This window comes from Pempheris klunzingeri, chromosome 11 (genome assembly GCF_042242105.1).
Source record: "Pempheris klunzingeri isolate RE-2024b chromosome 11, fPemKlu1.hap1, whole genome shotgun sequence".
Lineage (NCBI taxonomy): Eukaryota > Metazoa > Chordata > Actinopteri > Acropomatiformes > Pempheridae > Pempheris > Pempheris klunzingeri.
The window spans coordinates 23,428,178-23,451,762 of record NC_092022.1 but is presented as its reverse complement, the minus strand read 5'-3'; positions in this window follow the sequence as shown (position 1 = coordinate 23,451,762).

Sequence of the window (23,585 nt, the reverse complement as noted above, 5' to 3'; positions counted from 1 at the left end):
GTCTATTTGTTACTTTAGCAAGTCAGTGTTTTAACTCTGTTTTTATTTTTCCATAGCTGAGACAATCCACAATGCTACTACGAGTAATCCTATCCCCAAATGACATAAGGCGCCTGACCATTGAAGAGAGACCACCTACTGTTGACAAACTTTACGAGATACTCCGAAAGAATTTTGGATTAAGGGGTAGCTTTTGTTTACAGTTTGAGGACCCTGACTTCAATAATGAGCTCTGCAATTTGCAAGATATACAAGAACTTCCTGTGGACCGAGCAACATTGAAAGTGCTCCTTACTGCTGATCCAGGAGAAAGCTCTGACTCCACACTGAACACAGGAAGCTAGTCAAGCCCCTCTATTGGTAGCGTGGATTTGGCTGAGTGGCCTGACCCTTACCCGATACCTCAGTTCTCCTATGACCATGAGCTCAAGTTGAAAGAAGCCAATGCAAGATATGCAAAGGATGGACTCCTGATGGAGGTACCCAAAGCAATGAAGTCAGACATTCTAGATACTCTTGCAGATGGTATGTGTAAAATTAGTCCATATCCTGAAAATCATCATTATAAGTTGGTGGCAAGGGCACTTGTGGACAAACATCCGGGCTTGAGGGATCCTGGGTCCCCAGCAGGATGGTATTCATGGGTCTATAGCCTTAAGTATAAGCTTGGAAACTTTCGTCGTGACTTGGCTGATGCTGGACTTCCAGAAGTGGTTGTGAACAAGTGAAAAGGAGGGCAGGCTAAAAGAAAAGTCAAGAAGTCTAAAAAAGGCGAAGTTCACTTTTGTCCACAGCTACAAGAAGGTGACAGTGTAGAAGCAATGGAGGAACCACTAATTACTGAAGTTCGCAACCGATGGCCAGCATTGCTTCAAGAAAGACAGGTAGTGTAACTGCTTACAGTTCATAAAAATCGTGTTTTGTGTGCTTGCCAGTATAAATTATTTTTCATTTTGTTCTTAGATAAAAGCTGAATTTCAAAGAGTTGCTGCAAAAGAACTGCTGCCTTCATTTCTGGATGGCCTTGATGAAGTTGTTCCTCGGCTGCTTCAACTCTACAAATCTTCATGCAAGTCTGGAAGGTGTCGCTCCTTGTGTGACATTTTGACCTCCCTTGAGAAAGATGTAAGTCAGGGTTTCAGCGCGCATTACGAAGCATTAAAAGTCATTAAATGAGTTCTGCCAAAATTAAGGCCATAAATGTCTTTAAAAAGCATTAGATTGGATTCTAACAGGCATTAAATCTAAATTTCTTTGAAAAATAGTATCATTGCCCCACTTTTTTGGTCCAAATGTTCATACAAGATTATGGTTCGAAACATAACTGCAGGTTTTGATGAAATTCTGTAAATTTTCAGTCACTTTCAATTGTCTGTTTTACACAAAGTTTTGCTCAAAGCCTGTTGAATCAAATTTTCTTCAGAATATCTACATTTGTTTCGAGATACGTGAGGGCATTCCGTAGTGAATACAACGGAGCTTGATGGTATTTGCTGCTCCGCCCCTCAAAACTAATCAAATACGCAACCCCACGACTTCAAAACACTCGTGTGGACAAGTTGTCACCTACACATTCACGGCGCTACAAAAAAGTAATGTGAAATTATAAAATAGGGTTGTTTTCGAGTAAAATGCATTGCCGTAACTACATTCCAAACGCTAGGCGGAGTGATTTCAAAGAAAGTAGTTCAGAGTATCTCAGACATGAGTAAAATTTCACTCAATCTTAACGTCAAAGATTTTGTTATGTTTTCTAATCCGTAACAGCACCTCTTTCATTTTTATTTCTCCAGGCCCATTCTGACCATCTGGATGAAGCGTTGAAGAGAATGGAACTTGGACTGCTTATTGCCTATGAAGAGGAGAAGGATGCTGTGCCACATCAGGTCTTTGATGTTGCCGTTGTGGTCGAAGAAAGCATAGTGATTCACCGCGAGAAAAGTGTAGCATGTGGTGTGGCAATGCTGATCGGTGTCATCTATGTCGTAAACCTGGAATATCCCTCAGCAATGAAGTACACGTTCGAGTTTCTGCAAAAGGTCATCATGAAAATCAAACCAGAACAGGCCTCTGCCAGAATACATGGACTGCACAATAAAATACTGAGGTACAAAATGTAACTGTTTCATAGGTAAATCCTGTTGCATCTTTTCCTGCTCACTGTTCTGAGCCATTTTAGGATTTGAAATGTTTTATAGCAGGCCTGTTTAATTGTCCCCTTTTAGATACATGTTGACTAGTTTTAAAACCTGGCATTTTTTAATATACCAGTGGTTCCCAAAGTGGCCTCAGAGGCACTGCAGGTGTGCTCCAAGCTTGTCTAGAATACAAGAGCATATGAAAAAATGTTGTTTGAAAGATTAAATATTTTTGCAAAAATGTTCTACTTAAGGCGAGACACGTCAGGTGAAAACATCGATGTTCATGGGCTCACTTTCTCAAAATAAAGTTTTCCTTACACTCTTGCAACAAGATCTCCACTTTTGTAGCACTTACAGGCTCCAAATGTTCCAGTCTTGTACTTAAGAGTTATTTTCAGTGGCTTAATGTTTAATTCCTGCCTGAGTTATTGAATTCAGAGCCCCCAAAAAAGAGGCAAAATTTTAATTTTTACAGGTTTTCTCACAAATAACTAACTTGTTCAAAAAAGATCTAAAATCCCTGCTGAAAAAAATCTTTAACTAATATACCAACAAAATAAAAATTAAATTTAAAACTGTCTCAATCCATTTAGATTTTGTCGCTGAAAATAAATTAAATTTTGGCCATTTTCATCCCTAAAATGACTTTTTATATGAAAACATAAAATTACAGAAAACATACAGTAATTTACTCATTTATGTCAATTATCTACAACAAAAGTTTCAAATTGATATCTATACATTTATTTTTTCCTATTCATCTGCAGTATCTCGCCTAAAAATTTGTATTTGGCCTACAGCTTTTGCAATTTTGTCCTTTATAAGCACTTAGAGACTTGTTCTGTTCAACTTTAGAAAATAAAAAAAAATCTTTTGACTACTTGTCTATTGTGAATTATTTACAAAGCCTGTTTGTCAACAGGAATTACAACTATACATTCTTTTAACAAATGTAGGTTAGTTCAGTTTTTGCCATAAAAATATAAGTTCTCCTAACATTAGACTGTAAGTGGTGCCAATATTGAAAAAAGTAGTATTATGTGTCCAATTAGCAAATATATTTGGTTTCACTCAACTGCAGTGAATGAGTTCAGATTTATTCACAACTTAACCTGCTATGTTGTTCAAAGCCAAAACATTGTTTTCTTTCAACAACAGTTTATAGGTTAACAATTCTTTCAACTTAAGCTGGTGAGTTTAACAAACGCACAAACTTGCATTAATATGAAGAAGTAATATAAGTTTATTGTTGGCACAACATAACTTGTTTGTTGGCAAGAACTTAAACTGTTAAGTTGTAACAATTTACAGCATTACATTTTGGACCACTTATAACTTGCTTGCTTTATTTGATTGAAAAGATATCGGTATGCTCAAAGAACTCAGCTCTTTGTGGCAAAAACTCAACAAAGACTTTTAAGTTAAATGACCTTATTTTTTCTTACAGTGTATGAATAGCTGCACACAGGTATATGTTGGAAAGACTATATTTTGTATGTAATGTACTCTGGCTTTTAGATTTGTACTTGACTTATCACTTGACCCACACCATGATCTTTTTTTAAGCCTAACCAAAACTGTGACTGAAAACTGATAATAAAAGAAAACTGAAATATGTGCAACACTGTGAAAAAATCTTAGGGAGGTGTAAAGAAATGCCGTAAAGTAAGAATACTTACAAAAATCTATCTATTTACAAAATGCAAAGTGAGCAAACTGAAGAAAAATCCAGATCCTTCAAAACAGCATCGATTCAAATCTAAGCACAAAAGTTTATGAGTTCAAGAGTTGAACAGTCTTATGGCCTGTGGCATGAAGCTGTCCCTGAGCCTGGTGGTGCAGGACCAGATGCTGTGGTACCGTCTGCCAGACCGCAGCAGGCACAACAGTTGCTTGGCTTATTGGGGTCTTTGATGAGCTGTTAAGTCATTAGCTCCCCATTTTGATTAGAGGTCTGCTCTCCCACCTTGTTTTCTGGCTGTTATTGTTGCTATGTAGCTGGTGCAGTTCCACTATCTAAACTTTACCATCCCTCCTCAGTAGACCGCTTCAGAAACACTCTGCTGCCTTCAGTATGTGTCTGGTGTTTGGTGCTGTTGGCAACCTCACTGTAGGTGTCTGTCAAGAGGCAAGAAAAATGATCATTTAAACTTGGGACTCGATCAAGAAAAGAAAGTACTAATAGAATGAACTCAGTCACATGACACAGACAGACGCTGTTGAAACTATAATTCATAGAGTAATTATTTGATGAAAAATGGATATAATAAAAATAAGCTTCATTGACAATCCTTGTTTGATCCTATAATATAATAAATGAAAAGGGTCTGTCACAGAGGCAATACTTTTGTTCCCTCTGTGTTTGCTCCCATTGACACAATCAAACAACACATTCTTCTTTCAAACAGAGCTTTGCTTTCTTAGCAACACTTACCAACTTAAAGTGGGAAAAATGGACAATAGTTAAGATGCAAATGTGCACTTCATCGTTCATATAAATGTTTTTATTTTTTAAAAATATGAAAAGGTGGAACCTCAGTTTGTGTTTGTCATATTCCACCATCCTGGTGAGTCATGTTGTCTCGCAGTGAGTCCCACACCAGTGCATCCTCAAAGACCAGGGGAGCGCAGGTCAACAGCTTTGACGTCACCCAAGTGTGGATTTGGAGGAGACCTGCGGGGCCTGTAGGAACCCATTTGGGACAGAGCTGTTAAACCTAAAGGGCTGTGACATTCTGTGACACAACAAATCCCCACAAATTAGGGTTACCTATGAAAAGTACTTGCCGAGTTTTACTCCAACTCTAGAATTATACCCTGTCTGCCTCAAAAACCCATGTCGTACCAATCAAGCCCAAAGCCACAATCATATAGAGAGGAAAAGAGAACATCGGTAACCATCCAAAAAGCTAGAAAATATAGCATGGCAGCATCTTTACCAAGGAGAAAAAAAAAACAAAAAAGTGAAGCGAAAAAATATAGATTGAATGTTTTCTTTTTTTTTTGCCCTGTGCAGGTCTGCAGGTTTTCTCTCAGCTCAGCTTTAACTTGTATGTAGCCTGAGAGACAAAACCAAGACAAACTAAGTCTCTTCTGCTTGTTAAAATGGTTGCTCCACAGCGGTAATTAAAGGTGACTCAGATGTGCATGTCAACCTCCACTTTTCTCATACCTGAGCTTTGACAGTTGGACGGTAAAAACATTCTTTCAGGACATTTCAATGTGTAAATCTAAGTGAAACACTAAATGGGGCGTGTGAGGGCAAAAAAACAACTAACAACAACTAAAATAATAATAATGTATAATCATTTTGAAAAGTGAGGGGGGCACATTCCCTCTATCCCCTTTGGTAATTATGCCCACAGAGTGAACACACTCTGTTTACTTGTCCATGAATATTCACTTTTGTAAAAAAAAAATCCCCAGCACTTGTATGCTGCAGTGGAATATTGCACTGCAGACACATAGACAAGTTAGCTTCAAGCTAAATTGTTCCTTTGAAGTGGATGTAGTCACACATTTTCAGAAAGGTGAAAGGAATAAACTGCATTATGAGGAAATGCATTACATTAGAATTCTAATCAAAAGGTTTTACATTGGAAACAAAGGAACATTATTCGATCAAATCACCTCTGAATTTAAAAAGGAGAATGAGTGACAATTTTATTATTTACAACATACCATGAACAAATGACATTTAGTGAACCAGAAATAAACAAGTAAGTAAATTGTATTCTATGCATTTTGTAATGGCAATAGCTAATGTGATATGTGTCACAGTAACAAGATTACTTTGGTCCGTTATCTCCAACATTTCAGTATTTCTTCCTTTCTCCGTTTCCAAAAAATATTGCTCATTTGCCTTCAGTGTGCTTCTCTGATCACAACAACTATCTGGCATTTTTCTACTGATTGCGCGTGTGTGTCTGTGTTACCTGGAATCATTTGTGTGGAGCAGAGAGGCAATCTTGCAAAGCTTAGGTTCATAAAGAGTCAGAATACTTTTTCTCACACACACACACACACACACAATAGATGGACGAGACCCGAGTTCAGGGTGAAAGGGTCCTTGGTGTAAAGGCGATGGGGAAATGATGTTGAGCCATCATTAGGGAAAATGAAACTGTGGTTGTCATGGGAGCCGTCACACTGTACAGCCTCTAGCCTTATGATTTCACCGATAAAATGACACTATTTCACCGAAATAGAGACACTCATAAGATAATGAGGTTTCTCCCATCATGACTAACTCTGCCACACCATACAAAAACCAGGGCGAGGTTTTAGCTCTGTAGTGATTTACAGCCTTCAACTGACGGATCATTTAACATTGTTCAAATTGTTGGCCACAATATAAGCATGAAGCACTGTTTCATTACCCAAGAAAAATTTGAAATGCTGAACATCAAAAAAAATGGTGGTTCTATAGCAGCTCTTCAAGAGTTCCTGGGATGGTTGAGGTGCTTTGTAGAATCACTGCGGTACAAGCACACCTTGAGCCCCTATATGGTTCCTTAGAGTTTCTCTACTGGTTCTTCAGCTTAGATTAATTTAGTTGGGTAAAGGTTTTCATTTGACAAAAGGTGCTGTGTAGCACCTTTAAATATCGGTACTATATAGCACCAAAAATGGTTCCGCTATGATTATGAGCCAAAGCTCTGCTTATAGTGATATTTAATAAGTAGAAGTGTGTAATACAGAATTGGGAAACATTCTGGAGCCATTGGCTTCTCCTACTTTGCAACTCAGTTGAGTTGTAATTCCCCAATGTCTAAATATGTCAATGTGCCGTTTCTTGTAATGAACCATTTTTTTAATCGGACTACAATATGTCTGTGCCCTAATGGGACACTTCCATGCTTAAGGTGACGTCAAAGGGGTTCAATCTGAGCTGTTTAAGCTCTCTATTGTCCACAGCAGGATAAACACAGCTGCAGCTAATAAAATTGATCAAAGGAAAGTTTGACAACTGCCAATAAAACTGATTGTGAATGCTTCTTTATTATAACCTCCCCATCAATAAAACTCACCCATTATTAGTTTTAACAGCTACAGCTGTGTTTACCCTGATAACCGGACTGGAAAAAGGCCTCCTGTATGGGGAAGAGTTGTACTTTACAACCATTCAGTTTTGATACACACTACTAATCTACTACTAATAATGCTAAGCACACCCTGTGACCGGAAATTGTTTAAAGTTGCCGAGACAAAAGCAAAAGTATGGAGGCTTCATTATTAACCCTTTATAGGGCACTCATTGAAATACTTAGAAATTCAAAATTTATGGTCCCTTGTCCTATAAAGGGTTAAAAAGAAAAAATAAGCAACTGAATTATTAATGTTGTCTTTATTTATTTTTCAGATGCAGGGTTTGAGTTAAACCTGAAGAGGGATTAATCCAAAGCACTTCAGTAGCCACTTCAGACAAACAATTCAGTACAGCCAAATACATCATGAGTTTATATTCACAAACATGAAGGGACCTGCTACAAGAAGGCCAGACACTACCTCACTGCCAGACTCCATTCTCCAAACAATGGCAAGTTATTTAACTTCAGGACAGTGAACGAGCAACAAATGGAGAGAAGTCTTCTCCGCTCAGCATCTCAACAAAATTACTTCCTCTTGGCAATGACTGAAGACGCTACACACACACACTCAGTCAGTGGTAATGTGCATCAAAGTGATGGAAACACGACTAACATTAATTTCCTGGTGAGTTACCCTCACCCTATTCATAAGCACTACTTACTTTGACCTAACACTCAACCTATAGTATGAGGGCTGTGTGGTATGAGAAGAAAAAAGGGTCTAATGACAGTTGTAGGGCAGATTTCACTGAAATACTTAAATGAGAATGTTAAACCAAAAGCACACATGACTTTAATCATGTGCTTCCAGAGCTCTCATGAAGGTTAACCAGAGGAGATGTGAGTCGCATGCTATTAGGGCTTCGTTTGCACTGCAAAAAATGATCCACTGATAATTTGTTTCATCCAATCTTTTAATACAATTTAATGAACTTAAGTTTATCATCAGCTCATTTAACTTCCACAAAAATGTCTTCAATCAACCCTTTCTCTTTGTGTCCTCCAAGTATCTCTTTAGCACAATGCTGATCCCAAAAACCGTATGGCCTTTAAAGCCCCCTTACACCCACAGGTCACCATCAGGGGTGTTTTCACTGACACCTGATTCATCCTCTCCTCAAGACTATGTGCCTATTAAGAGACTTTCTTTGATTGAAAGCTCCCTCACTTTCCAATTAGTGTAAGTCAGACTGATTGGACTGACAAGCCACCAGTTCAGCCAGGAGTTAATACCTTTTTCTGTTTCCCCCTCTAGTGCTAATCAAAATTCAATTTTCACAGGACACATTTATGATTAATCATAGCAGGAAAATCACCAGGTGTTATAACTAATTGCTCAATAGCAAAGATTTGAGTGTCAAAGTTCACATAAATTACAATCGATGTGAAATTTTTTTGCAGATTTACCTCAGTGCAAATGTTTGCTGTTTTAAAATGCTGGCATGACGGTGACAGAGCCTGCTGTTACATAAAATTTGTTGTCTAACATCAAAGTACACTCCTGATAGCAGCTGAAGCTATCCTGACCACAGGTGCATGACGGCATGGTTGATATCTGTCTGAACAGCACCCTAGCACAGATGGAAGGTAAAATCCTGTCTTAAGCCTGCAACTCTGTGCAGTGACATTCTTTGTAAATCCTGTTTACTTTTCCTCCTTGTAACTCATATCTGTTTGACCAGACACATATAAACCTCATGTCTCCCTTTCCCTTTTGAATCATTATCTATCTTAGCATCAGTATTACAGGGAAAAACACGTCACTTCTCCAAACAAGGACTGTTCTTGGTGACTGTGGGGTGTGCTAAATAATGCTCCAAATGTAGGCAACGGTTTTGGCAAGGGTAAAAGATATCTAAATGAAAATAGGTATGTTTATTGTGTTAGCTGGCGTGTAGTATATGTAGATAACATGATGACAAGCAGCAAAAAATACCAACAAAGGCACTGTGGATATTTTTCTATTGCAGATGAAACTATCACAATACTTTTGCATTCTCAAATAAACTCAAATAACTTATGGAGAGTATGACACAATTTCAGTACTTGAATAACTTATCATGGTTTATTGCCTTATACAACCTTTTAACTTAATGTGCATATTTTAGGGATATGAAACATTTGACAATACACTTGAGGTTGGCTCCATCCATCCATTGTCTATACCACTTGTCGTTAAGGGTTGCAATTCCAGCTGACCTTGGGTGAGAGGCGGGGTACACCCTGGACGCCAGTCAATCACAGGGCCGATTGACATTTACATTCACACCTATGGACAATCCAACCTAACCTGGATGTCTTTGGACTGTGGGAGCCAGAGTACCCAGAGAGAACCCACACAAACATGGGGAGAACAGGCAAACTTCAAAAAGAAAGTTGCAAGGTTCAAACTGCATTTTGCCAGCCAGCAGGTTTGAACCTTTTTGCTGTGAGGCAACAATGGTAACCACCTCACCGCTGTGCTGCCAGTCTGCTTAAATATTTTTCCAGCCTGGTACAAAAGACGGTTTTGTTCTCTATCGCCATTCAACTGCATGCGTGTGCGACGGGTAATTTTTTGCAGAGCATAGCCATTTAAATGTTATTAAGGCTCAAGGTTGGGGATAATTAAGGGGGTGGCTGCTTTGAATGGCATATAAGTGCTGTCACAGGTTCCCACTAGGCTTCGCCAGAGAAGGTTCAGAATAAAGACCACTTATGAGACAAGCAGCAGATCCTGGGAGAAGTGAATGTCAGTACAGATTATGATCAATTCTTCAAGAAATATTCAGAATCAGTTTTTCACAAACTACGTCTGCTGAACACTTTGACTTTAAAATGGCACTTTTCATTTTCAGGAGAGAATTAACTTTGTTGGAGACCTGCCTCTGTCTCACACTGTTGTGAGAGCTGGCAGATATCGTTTCTGAACCAGCTGTTGAAATATAGTAATATTCACTCACAGTTAAAAAGTACTGTTGTGCTTTTTAACATAAGCCATGTCGATGTCATTTTTTATTGTCTATTTCTAACAGAAAGCTCCTGCACCTGTTTAACCAGGTCATTATTCTGGTTATTTTATCAATCCAGTGTTGTCCAAAGCTAGTTAACAGTTAAGCTAACAACAACAGCCAGTGCTCAGTTATTCAAAACCATCTGCTTTCCTCCATCCACACGGCATTCAATGAGGCCACCACAGCCATGTAAGAGGGAGGAAGTGTATACAAATTTGTACCAATGACACGGCCTGTAATGCGTCACCTTTTTTATTAGAGTACCTTTGGCTCTACCATTAGCGCCTTACTCACCCTCTCAGGGAAAAGAGGAGGAATATAATGACATATATTGTCGTTCATTCCCATGCATGCAGCTCAGACTATTTACAGTCTGTGGCTCTTCTGCTCTCAGCACCACACCATTAAACGAGCAGGACTCAGATAGCCAAACAGCAGTATTAGGTTATGAAATATACAGAAGCTGATGAAACTGATGAAAAATAGTTCACAAGAAAAGGTTCACATATTCTGTTTGCAGCTTAGTCTTGTTAAACAAAGGCTTTCATTAACAGGGTCTAGCTGTCAAGAACAACAAAATAAAGTGGGCCAGCAGTTTTATTATGGCCTCTTGTCAAAGAAGAGATGGACAAATTGAAAAACGTGATTAAAAAGTAGCACATTCCTCTCTGATATCTCATCCAAAACATGCAAATGTTATTCATGTCGATCCTCTTAGCAAACCTGCTGTAAACCAAATGTCACTTGGTGTGTTAGTTATTTAGCTCAGTCTGTTACAGAGAGCTATTTTGCATATATAAGTGTATTTGGGCTTGCTGAGTCATTAATCCTAACTCTGGGCAAACAACATAGGAAAGAAGAATAATCAAGACGTTTTATGTGGAAATGCGTAGATTTTTGATGTACTGAGTTGTTTTCATAAACCTCAGAGTGAACTACAATTTAGTTTTTTCTACTATTATACTAGTGACCTATGTATCTGCCCTGTCATTACAATTTGCAGTCATCTAAGAAGCTGTGGTTGCCAAGAAAAGTTAACATATTTCATGTTGATCAGAGAAAAAAAAGGCTTTAGCCCTAGTCCAAGCAGAAAGACTATTATTCAGTTTTTCCATCAATCTACCTCCACCTCCTCCACCCAGCTGTAATTTCAGTTCCTTTATGAGGTCTGGCTGTCCTAATGGCTTCGGTTTTTGTTCTTAGCATGTTTCTATCAATCACATTAGTAGAAACATTTTTGGTTTACTCAGTTTTATACTGAAATGATAGAAAAGGGGGGGGGTACAAGCACAAGCAGCTCTGGGGAGAATTTAAATTACAGGAAGACCAGTTGAAAAAACAAAATGTAAGTACATATCTGTGAAAAGGTGCCTGAGACGAAGGTTTGTTTGCTGCGTGAACCAAAAAGTCACTTCCATAACTAACCCTCTTATTTGAAATCTTTTCCTAAACCTTAACTCGTGTTTTGGTGCTTTATTTTGAAAATGTAAATGGCCATATGCATATTTATTACTGCTAAGATGACCGCACAATGACAATGTGTTGTTTCAATGCTTGGGTGAGGCATAATGACACACTGACATATATCCTCTTGTGGACTGGCAGGTCTATTACATGCTTTACTGTGATGACAGGTCCCCTAAAGATATGGGTCACGTCCAAATGGGGCTTATTCTGCGTCTCAGCAACCCCACTGTTGTTAGTGTCTGTATATGACTGTATATTTCTAGGGGGAAATGAATAATGAATAAATATATGATCACAGGGGTCATCACCAAAGCCTTTTAGCAAATAACGTTTCTGTATTTTCTATCACTTGTGTTGTGTTTCTTGATTGCAATATGCCAAATATACCACTCTTTTAGTTCCTGAACAGTAAAACATTGAAAAAATACTTACCTTCACCTATGAATGTATAATAATGAGTTTACTTTGGGTTGCTTAAATCAATCCCACATAAAATGAGATTCAAAACATAAAGTTACTTGGTAAAGAGCCACTTTCTCTACAATTGACGAAGAACTCTGTGGCTAGATGTCCTAATAAACACATCCTCACAAAATCACTAAGAGGAGTTCTTATACTAGTGATATTGGCCTTTCTGAGTGTCCTATTGTATGATGAAAATACAAAAGAGTGGAGGGTCACTGTGAACTTGGAAGAAGAGTATGAGGAAAAGATAAATGTGTTTTTCAGCCATGGCCCTGTCAGGGAGTGAAAAACAGACCTAAGTGGCTGTTTTTCTGCCTCCGTTCACCTGCCAGGATGAAAGAGAGTTACTTTTACCTCATCACTTCTGTCAGTGGGAAATGAGTGATGGGCAGTGGAGAAACTGGGAAACTGGTGAAGTGAATCGCAAATTGTAATATATGTAATACAATCCATCCATCCATCCGTTGTCTATACCACTTATCCTTAAGAGTCGTGTGGGGGTTGGAGCCGATCCCAGCTGACTTCAGGCGAGAGGTGGAGTGCACCCTGGACTGGTCGCCAGTCAATCACAGGGCCGACACACAGAGACAAGACAACCACTCACACTCACTCACACCTACGGGCAATTTAGAGTCACCAGTTAACCTGCATGTCTTTGGACTGTAGAAGGAAGCTGGAGTACCCAGAGAAAGCCCACGCAAGCACGAGGAGAACATGTAAACTGCACACAAAAAGGTTCAAGGTTCAAACCACAAATCTGCCAGCCAGCGGATTCGAACCTGAAAGCTTCTTGCTCCCTAATGTAATATAGTATAATGTTAATAATATAATCTAAAGGCAAAGCCTCCAGTCGGTTATCCACTGCTCCTGTGAGGAATGACTAAACAAAAATATGAAACATGCAGACGTTTTGGTTTTAAAAGTTACGTTAATGACTAATCATTGAGCACACCTTGCCTCTATAACTGTGAATGTGACTGGATATGTTTTAAAAGCTGCTCAGTTAAATGAAATGTAAACTGAAGGCAGACCTGTTGACCTATATTGGATGTGTATAGACCAAAGGCAATGCCATGGAGGACACCCGTTTGTGATATAAGAAACTGGTTCAAGAGTTTGGACTTTGGGCCGACAGTGATTCTGTATTGACCAGAACATTTGCCAACATTTCTTGGGTGGAACACAGTAATATGGTACATTTGAAGCTTTATTTGCATTTATTTTATATTATAAAATACATTTATAAAGTAAATAAACATTAACATAAACAAAAAGCGATTAATAAAGTCTTTCTGTGAATTTGTAATAAAATTGCAGTTTTTAGACACCAAGTTTTAAACATCAGTGATTATACAGAACCAGTTTCTAACCACACATTGAGATATAATCACTGACGTGTTGTTGAACGAGTGTTAATAATTTGTGAATATGTAACCTTGACTTTTAGATAAATTGATCTTTTGAACCAGATTTGTTCCACTTTTAATAAAGGTGTCTCATGTCTCTTGTGGAGATGGTCCTGATCAGAAAAATAACAGCATTGGATATTTTGGTCAAAAACCTGTACGTGTGTGAGTTGGGTGGAAAAGGTGGAAAAGCATGAGTCTCTCCAAAACTCTTAATCCTCACCTTAACTGTGTTTTAACCTGCAAATCACCTGATGAATGATTCCTACCAGATTCACAGCTAAATTGTGTAGGCTTGGATAATCAGACCAGACTGCTGGGCATCATTCACTACTAGCTGGATGTAGCTGGACTGAGTGTACATCAAAATGGCACAGTCCATTATCTGCAGTTCATGACCTCCTTCATAGTCTTCCTTTCATCTTGCTCTTTGCCTTCCATCATAGCTGGACATCTACACCCTCTGACCAAAGCAGAAAAGCAGAACCATATATTCAGACTTCATCTGTTCATTTAAAATGTTTCACCAACTCTCAACTTGACTCTCTGGCTAGCCTCACTTTCCAAAAACACCCACCAGAAAGTAATGACTTGGGCAGATATCGATTTGTTCTGTTGCTCTGCAAATTTATTTATTATTGCAGAGTGAAATGGCCTTTACGTGGATTTCACAGTGTCACAGTTTACCTGGAGCTGCAATAACAAGAGAGATATTGAGAATAAAATGGCCTCTATAACCAAACCTATAAACCTTGTCCTGGCTCCAAAACTTGAATTCGCAATATGTTTTAACCCTTTGTTAACCACACAGAAGCACATTTTTATTTAGCTAGGAAACATTAATTCTGTAAATTTGTCAGATTATTTATAATTAAAAACATTTTATGATTTTAGTCAAGATTTAAAGGTTCTCTATACATAACTAAGCTTCTCAGATCAAAACAATATGTCTCTTTCCTGCCGCTGCCACGGCTCAGTGCCAGGACCTCTCTTTGGTTTTTGTTTGTTCTGTACACAACTGCTGAATGACAACCCCTCTTAGCATATGTGCTAATGTGTTAGCTCAGCGCCTTAGCCGAGTCTTTTGCTTAGCGGTGGCTTTGACTCGCTTTTCAGCTCGTTTCACTGTGCTACGAGTTCGCTAACTGAGTGACTTAGAGACTCATGTGCACTTACATGGACGTGCAGCCATCATGGTGAAGACAAAAAAAAACAAAGCCAAACACAAAGGACAGAGAGGCGTAAATTCTCTGCTCAAGTTGCCATTACTTCACTATATCTCTTACACTAGTCCCATTCAAACCAGTATTAATAACATAACGGACACGGATATCATTCATTGGGCTCCAAAAGGCTGTTATGCGTGCCCTGTTTTAAATGATCCTCTTCAGTCTTGTGGCTGCGCATGGGAAGGATGTATGTGGATACACATTAGTCCCTGGACAAAAGACAGAATCTTTCATCTAGATGAAAAAGAGCAGTAACAGTTATACTGGAGGCCAGGAAGATAATCGAAGAAATCTAATAAAAGTAAGGAAAGACCAGAAGCCTTGTAGGTGAGCAACTTTGAAGTGAATCGATGAATTGTATGAGGTATGTATAGTGCAAAACCAGGAAAACAAAACAACTTTACAACTAAAATTTAAACATTAACACCATGAAAGGTGTTGAAACAATATGCTGCAGGTACAATTTCTTATCCTCTCCTGAAGCCACAGCTAGAAGTCCAGGCCAGTTTGCCCTGATCGATCCAAATGTAACTGATGCTCTTATAAAACTACTAGCTTTTTTCAACGGATGTAAATCAAATCAGAGGCCAACCAAAACCCTTTCAGATGTCTAAGAGCCACAGAGCTACAAGGCTGCGGTGTGCAGAAACATCAGAAGGTTGAACAGGCAGACAGTCAGACAATGATTGGTATTTTCCAGGTGGATACAAATTGCATTCAGATATTGGCAGACGTAGACGGAAGGCTCTCTGGATGCAGAATCCATCCAACCATCCATTATCGATACTGCTTATCCGTCAGGGTCCCCGGGGGGGGGTGACTGAGGCCAATCCCAGCTGACTTTGGGCAAAAGGCGGGGTACACCCTGGACTGGTCACCAGTCAATCACAGGGCCGACACACAGAGATAGAAAACCACTCATGCTCACACTCACACCTACATGCAATTTAGAGTCACCAATTAACCTGCATGTTTTTGGACTGTGGGAGTACCCGGAGAAAACCACACCACCACCACAGAACCACCTGGATCCATTAGCTCAGATACATTTATTACCTCAGTTTTGTTTGCTTAGTCTGAAATTCAGATTGATCTTTTTGTTTTCACCCCATTATTTAGTTAGATAAAGGCTGAAGACAATCCATTGTCAATTTGCCCTAACCAATTTTTGATTGATGCATGCGTCTGCCCAACTGACATGTTTCTGTAATTCATGTGGCTCCACATGGCAGCTAAAAGGTTCAGAATGCTCTACATGATCTAGTTTGCTCATCCAAACATGTCTAAAAATGTTCCCAGTGGTCACACAATGAAAAGCCTGCCATCGTTAAGATGGGCAAGATGCGATCAATCTTTTTTTTTGATGATGATGAAATGGTCACCAAATATAACACTGCTGACAACACTGCTCCTGTAGGGATCCTAAGGTTTTCCAAGGCCATAGGATGTATAACAATAGTTCTGTCAGAACTAGAGACAACACGGAACTCAGGCTCCTCGACTGAGGATTTTGCAACACATGCCTTATGATCAGACTGTAATGAGGTGCCTGGAGTGCCAATTGACAAGCACACTCAGAGCAAGCACCCAGAGAGAGAGGAGAGAGCAGCACCAGATAAAAGGGAGGGAGTCAGATGAAAGACTGAGATGGACTGAGATGTAGCCAACACTGATGACGTTATAGGAAAAAGAACGAGAAAAACAGTGATGGTTGAGCTCAAAAGTCAAAAAAAGAAAACAAATAAAAATAAGAGAGAACTTTTAATGGTTCCTTTTGGGACGTAATGAAGTTGGACATTTACAGTACAGTTATTTTGCTCTGGTCTGGTCAATTTCTTACAATGCTGCGCATTGGCTCGAGTTTGGTTTGTGCTCACACAGCAGCATTTCCAAGGGGAATCCAAAATTTGTGATGCGCAAGGACACTGCTCTCTAATTGGTCAGAATATCCAGGAAGCAAACAGAGTAAATGAAGAGCAGATACCGTGTGCTAAAGATAAACAAGCCACTTTCCAATTTCAACAGAGGGACGACCACACGGATTGATCTTGGCCGTGCTCATCGTTTATTACATCATTTATCACTTTTGGTAAATGATTCAGTTTAAAAATGAGAAAAATATCAAGTGAATTTAAGGTTAAGGTTCAAACTGCGTCTTGATTTTTGATTCTTCTCACATTACCTGTCAGCAGAATCAAAAGTGAAACACTGCTGCTGTGCCCAGGTCTTCTAATTCAGATTGCACGGACAGAGAGAAGACATCCAGACTGATGAATGAAGATAAAAGTACATTTTTAAGAGTGGCCCAGACAGATCTGTGCGGTGATTAGGTGGAGGTGGACATGTGAGGAAACAGGAAGAGAAGCAGAGAAAGATAACAGTCAGCCAAACAAATTAATCCCAATGTTTTATCTCCAGCTCCTCATTACTGGCTGGGTTTGCAGCTTTGACTGTCAGCGCTCTGAATGAGTCTTTTCACCGCCTAATGATGACACTGCAAGATATTACCGCAGGATGAGCAAAAAGATCATACATTTTGAAAAATTAGATGAGGGCAAAGCAGTGAATGAATGAGGAAGAAAGAGGATGAAAGAATGATAAAACAAATCTCATCCATTTGAAAGTCTGCCGGTGACAAACTGCTGCAATCTTGACTTTTCGCTGTTTGGATCCCTGAGAAGTGAAGTCCAAAGACACACCTGCAAGTACTCTTTGAGATTTTAACTGTAAGAATAAACCCTGATGGCCAAAATCCTTTGCTTACCAGCAGTTAGCCTCTCATCTAAGAGCGAAAGAACGTGTGCTGGTTCAAGCGGCGGCCCATTCACTACAGCAACAAAAGGCACTACAGGACTAGTTAGTTCATTTTCAATACATGTGTAATGTGCTTGCATATTTCATGTCCTTTTCTGTGTCCTAACCTTCATGGCCTCAGGGACTGTGGAATGAAAAATAAGAATTTCCACATACAGGAAATTTCGATCATTCAAACCCTTCGATTCACAAGCGTCATAAAAGGTTTCACATCACTCCATTTTGTTTGGAGCTAAAAAGTTAGCTGTTTAGTTTTTTGTACTGTGTTCAGCAGATTGAGAATCAATCATGGATCAAAGCTGTGCTGACAAAGAGAATATGGGCAGAGACGGGATTTGGGAGGAGACAGTGGGGTACAAAGGGATAAATAAATAAAATGGTGCGGACATGGATGTAATCAGAAGTGCTTTTAGAAAAGTATGGTCTTACATTAAACATGACCAGCAGGAGTACGGCAATGTTGGGATTGAAGCCTGGAAATTCAGATTCTCACCAAAGATCCAACTTCCTTTCACTGCATGAACACAACAGTGATAATAACATGTTTGGCATGCTGCTGTATGTTCACACCTTTTCCAAACACACTCGCAAGACAAAAAATGACCTTTATTTCATCTTCTCTCATCTGCAAAGCAAAACAGAACCTTATATAAAAAGCTTTACATTTTCAGATTATTATTATTATGTTAGTGAGAAGCCTCAGTGTTTTCTGATCTGCTCTTGTTTTCATTATTTTACCTTTGCTGCTTTGTACAAATTCAATGATACTGGAGGACATGATGATTGAGAGGTACCCAGCTGTCCTCAGAGATCAATACGCTGGATGGGCCTTCACTAGACACTGGACAAGGACAACTCACAAAAAGTTTTTTAGATTCATTACTATGGTCGTTCAGTTCACTTTAAATCCTTGTTGTTCCACAGGAGGAAATTTATTTTTGCAGCAAGGCAGCATAATAAAAAAAATCTGTAAAACAGAATAACAGTGAAATGCTTTTTTAGTCATTAGTCCAATAAAAGACTGGGGTATGATAACGTGCTAAGCTGTACAAGTAGCTGCTCATAGCACTTCCTCTGTGTTTACTCATTGCTTTGATAAATTCATCAGGATGTGCATTTGTGCACTGCTAATTCCATTAACACCAGTCATGTCTTCCTTTTTAATAGAAAAACTTTTCTCAACTTTTTCTCTGGAAATTCTACTAATATGTTGATCATCTTTATCAAATGAGCTGATAGTACAATCATTCAACTGAACTTTTGAGGTCAAGACTAAGTCAGATGAATTAAATTGAATTAAATTGAAATGAACAAAACATACATTTGTGTTAAGTTAATGAGAAAATAGTGGATTCCACTAAATGATACCTCCTTTTAGTTCATTTAATCTTAATTTTTGAATGATTGTTACTGTCATTGAATCTCAACACTTCCTGCACAGATGTTTCACATTGGCTCAATCACCACAATGGTTTAAGTCTTCTGCCTTAAGTTATTTATTCTTGTTAGTCAGCTCATAGTCCACCTGCATATGTGGCAACATCTACACACCCTCCAAAACTCTGCAGTGCGGTAAGCATACATACAGTCGTATGAAAAAGTTTAGGCACCCCTCTGAGGCTGCATAATAATTTACTCTGTCTGCACAGAAAACGATCACAGTGGCATGCCATTCATTTTCTAATAAAAGCTAAGTAATGGGGTATTTTCCAGACAAAGATTTTTAGTGTAGCAATATTAAGTTGTATGAAATTGTATCAGATGTGAAAAATAGGCTGTGCAAAAATTTGGGCACCCTTGTCATTTTGCTGATTTGAATACCTGTAACTACTTAGCACTGATAAATTGGAACATAAAATTCGTTTGGTGAGCTCATTAAGCCTTGAACTTCATGGACAGGTGCATCCAATCATGAGAAAAAGGTATTTAAGGTGGCCAATTGCAAGATGTTCTTCTCTTTGAATCTCCTCTGAAGAGTGGCAACATGGGGGCCTCAAAACAACTCTCAAATGACCTGAAAACAAAGATTGTTCAATGTTAAGGTTTAGGGGAAGGCTACAAAAAGCTATCTCAGCGATTTCAGCTGTCAGTTTCCACTGTGAGGAACATAGTGAGGAAATGGAAGACCACAGGCACAGTTGTTGTTAAGGCCAGAAGTGGCAGGCCAAGAAAAATATCAGAGAGGCAAAGGCGAAGGATGGTGAGAATGGTCAAAGACAACCCACAGACCACCTCCAAAGACCTACAACATCATCTTGCTGCAGATGGTGTCACTATGCATCGTTCAACAATTCAACGCACTTTGCACAAGGAGAAGCTGTATGGGAGAGTGATGCGGAAGAAGCCTTTTCTGCACACACGCCACAAACAGAGTCGCTTGAGGTATGCAAAAGCACATTTGAACAAGCCAGCTTCATTTTGGAATAAGGTGCTGTGGACTGATGAAACAAAGATTGAGTTATTTGGTCATAACAAGGGGCGTTATGCATGGCGGCAAAAGAAGACAGCATTCCAAGAAAAACACTTGCTACCCACAGTAAAATTTGGTGGAGGTTCCATCATGCTGTGGGGTTGTGTGGCCAGTGCTGGTACTGGGAATCTTGTTAAAGTTGAGGATCGCATGAATTCCACTCAATATCAGCAGATTCTTGAGAATAATGTTCAAGAATCAGTCACAAAGTTGAAGTTACACCGGGGCTGGATATTTCAACAAGACAACGACCCAAAACACTGCTCAAAATCTACTCAGGAATTCATGCAGAGGAACAAGTACAATGCTCTGGAATGGCCATCCCAGTCCCCAGACCTGAATATTATTGAAAATCTGTGGGATGATTTGAAGCGGGCTGTCCATGCTCGGCAACCATCAAACCGAACTGAACTGGAGATGTTTTGTAAGGAGGAATGGTCGAAAATACCTTCATCCAGAATCCAGACACTGATTAGGGGCTATAGGAACCGTCTAGAGGCTGTTATTTTGGCAAAAGGAGGCTCTATCAAATATTGATGTGATTTTTCTGTTGGGGTGCCCAAATTTATGCACCTGTCTAATTTTGTTTTGATGCATATTGCACATTTTCTGTTAATCCAATAAAACTCATTTCACTACTGAAATATTACTGTGTCCATCAGTTATTTGATAAATCAAAATGAAATTGCTGATCCAAACACCTCATGATTTAGAAATGAAAATAATGGAAATTGTCAGGGGTGCCCAAACTTTTTCATACGACTGTAGCTCCCTGACTTAACAGCACTGCTTGGCCATCAGCAGCATTATGCAATTCCCTGCAACCATCACACCACAACGCTGTTGGAAATGGAAAGACCCTTGGTGTTTCAGACTCAACATGTCCCATGAACCCAGACAGATGAATGGAGAAATCCTCTCTGATCAGTCTCTGTTGTCTTAAAGGGGGACATTATGCAAAATTGTCTTTTTAATGTTTTTTCAACATAAATATGAATCCTTCAATCTGTGAGAAAAATCTTTTTCTCCCGCTCCATATCCCAGTAAATGTTTAGATTGTCACACACACGGCTTTGTTGACCATGTGACCCCCTTCAGCACTTGAGGTGGCTGAGGGTCCTGTTCACATTCCCGTTCTGAAGCCACAGTAACTGCAAAACACAAGCATTTTTGAAAAGCTGCAAGTTTAGTCTTGTTTTATGTCTGTTTTGTCAGTTTATTTCCCTTTTGGAGCTCATGCAGAGGTTGGTGGCCGGTGCCTGCTCAGGTTTGTCAGAACAGACTGGGTTTGTTAGGGGACCGGTGGGGCGAGGGGGGGGCTAAAACAGAGCATTCAGAAACAGGATGAAAGAGCAGTAAGGTATTTTATGATATTTTTATGCACTTTTCTCACCATTAGGATGAAAACTGTCCACTTCATTAAGTTTGCTTCTGCAAACGACACAGCAGCTTGACTGTTGTCACATAAAAGGGCATGCTGAAAGCCTAAACAAGATAAAAGTTCCAATTAAGGAGTAATTAACGTTAATGCACCAATAACACAACTGACAATATTTAGACAAACCTGAGGAAGGGAAAGGGCGCCTGTGTTAGGGAGTGCTTGAGATGCATTAGAAAGGTGAGTTAGAGGATGGTGATGGAGGTAATGAACGACAGACAGGCAGAATAAATTAAGCTGAGGTGCATAAATGCATGAAAAAAGAGAAAGCACTTTTAGCAAGACAATGAGAAACGGAAAATGAGTGCGCAGACTGAGAAAGTGTGTGTGTGTGTTTGTTACATTTGATGCCAACAGGCAGTTGTAAGCGTCTGTTCAAGTTAATTAATTCAATGGAGAACCACAGGAGACTTTAAAATACAGACTAACAAGCTATTAGAAACATCACAGGGATTCACTTTTCCTGTCTGAGTCATTAATAAAAATTATGAAAATATGAGTCTAATTTGATATTAATTTGAAAGCGCTACCCAAAGCTATTATTGCATAGTTTTCAATCTGGAGCAAAGTGGTCAACCCGCCTGTTAGTTAAACATACAGGAGGAATTTGTAGACTACAGCTGTCATGCATTGCAATCCTGTCCCTTTACCGGTTTTTTGAATTGTTATAATATCTAATTATTTTTCAAAACACACAGGTGTTACAGGTGATACAGTGTTCGGAAGAGATTCAAATTTCTTGCATTGGAAAGAACATCAAAGAACCAATCTTGGCTCAGATGAGATGAAATATATCAGTTATGGAGAAAAAAAACAAAAAACCCTTAATCATGACTTCATGATTCGTGAGCATTTCGTGGAGCTGCAGAGAACAACCAGATGTCAACTGTCATTCATCAAGTACAAAACAGTCCAATTACAGAAAGCTTGTTGATGAATGTGAGCAAAAAGGGCCAGACAACCCCTGAAAAAATAATGAGAATACTGTCATGGGGACCAGAGGAAGGTATTAAACTATGTCAATTAGTTCCTGCAGAAGCTGGAACAAATTTAAAAATATGTCATGTGGATAAGGAGAGAATGAGCTTCTGTCGGAGAGGAGGTGAATTTCCATGGCTCTGATTTCATCAGGTCTGTTAATAAATAATGAGCAGTGCTTTGGTTTGGCGAGGTGACGTATGGATAACAACCTGTAATTACAGTTGTCCATCAAACTGGAAAAATATCTTGTTTAAGTGATTAATTTGGGAGTTGGGAGCACTTACTCATTATTCTTTTCTATTAAATATGTCACCAATCCAGAGAAAAACAGCGGACTGAGGGAATGAACCTGGAAGATGACTTCAGCTCAAACTTTCTGATGTCTCATCAGAACAACATGCAGCATTCTCATGTCTCTTTCTAATTATTCTACATTTGCACATCGATGTGTATATATATTCCTTATTTGATGTATATATTCCTTCCTCTAGTGTTATTACTGATGTATATGTTCTTCTAGTGGCATTACTTTTTTCCTTACTGTGTATTTATTTTATTTAACTCTATTATATTCGTTGTGGATGCTGATGTAATTAAACAATTTCCCAGTTCGGATCACCGTCTTACCGTGTCCCTTAATTTACCACCAATTTAATTTAACTTAAAGGAAACTGTGCTTTTGAGGCTGCGGCTCCTGAACTCTGAGACTCTGAGCCTTTGGACTTAAATGGTTTTTGTGCAGCCTTTTAAAAAGGGTGTCTTCAGACACAGATTAGATTTACCTTTGTATAATTTCACTTAATGAATCTTTTTCTATTTTGTGGTGATTCATGTCTGTGCTTCTCAACAGAAGCAAAGCATCCAAACATGCACTGTGAAGCCTCTGAAAGGTGCTGCATGAAAAAAGTTACTTACCTTACGTATAGGTGTGTGTGTGTGTGTGTGTGTGTGTGTGTGTGTGTGTGTGTCCAGCAGTAGGGAGAAAAAGCCACTTGTCAGAATCGATTACAATCATGCTTCAGCTGCCGCCCTTAAAGCACCTCCACCCCCTCACCCCCCTCTTCTCTCCTGCTCTCCACCTCACCTCTCTC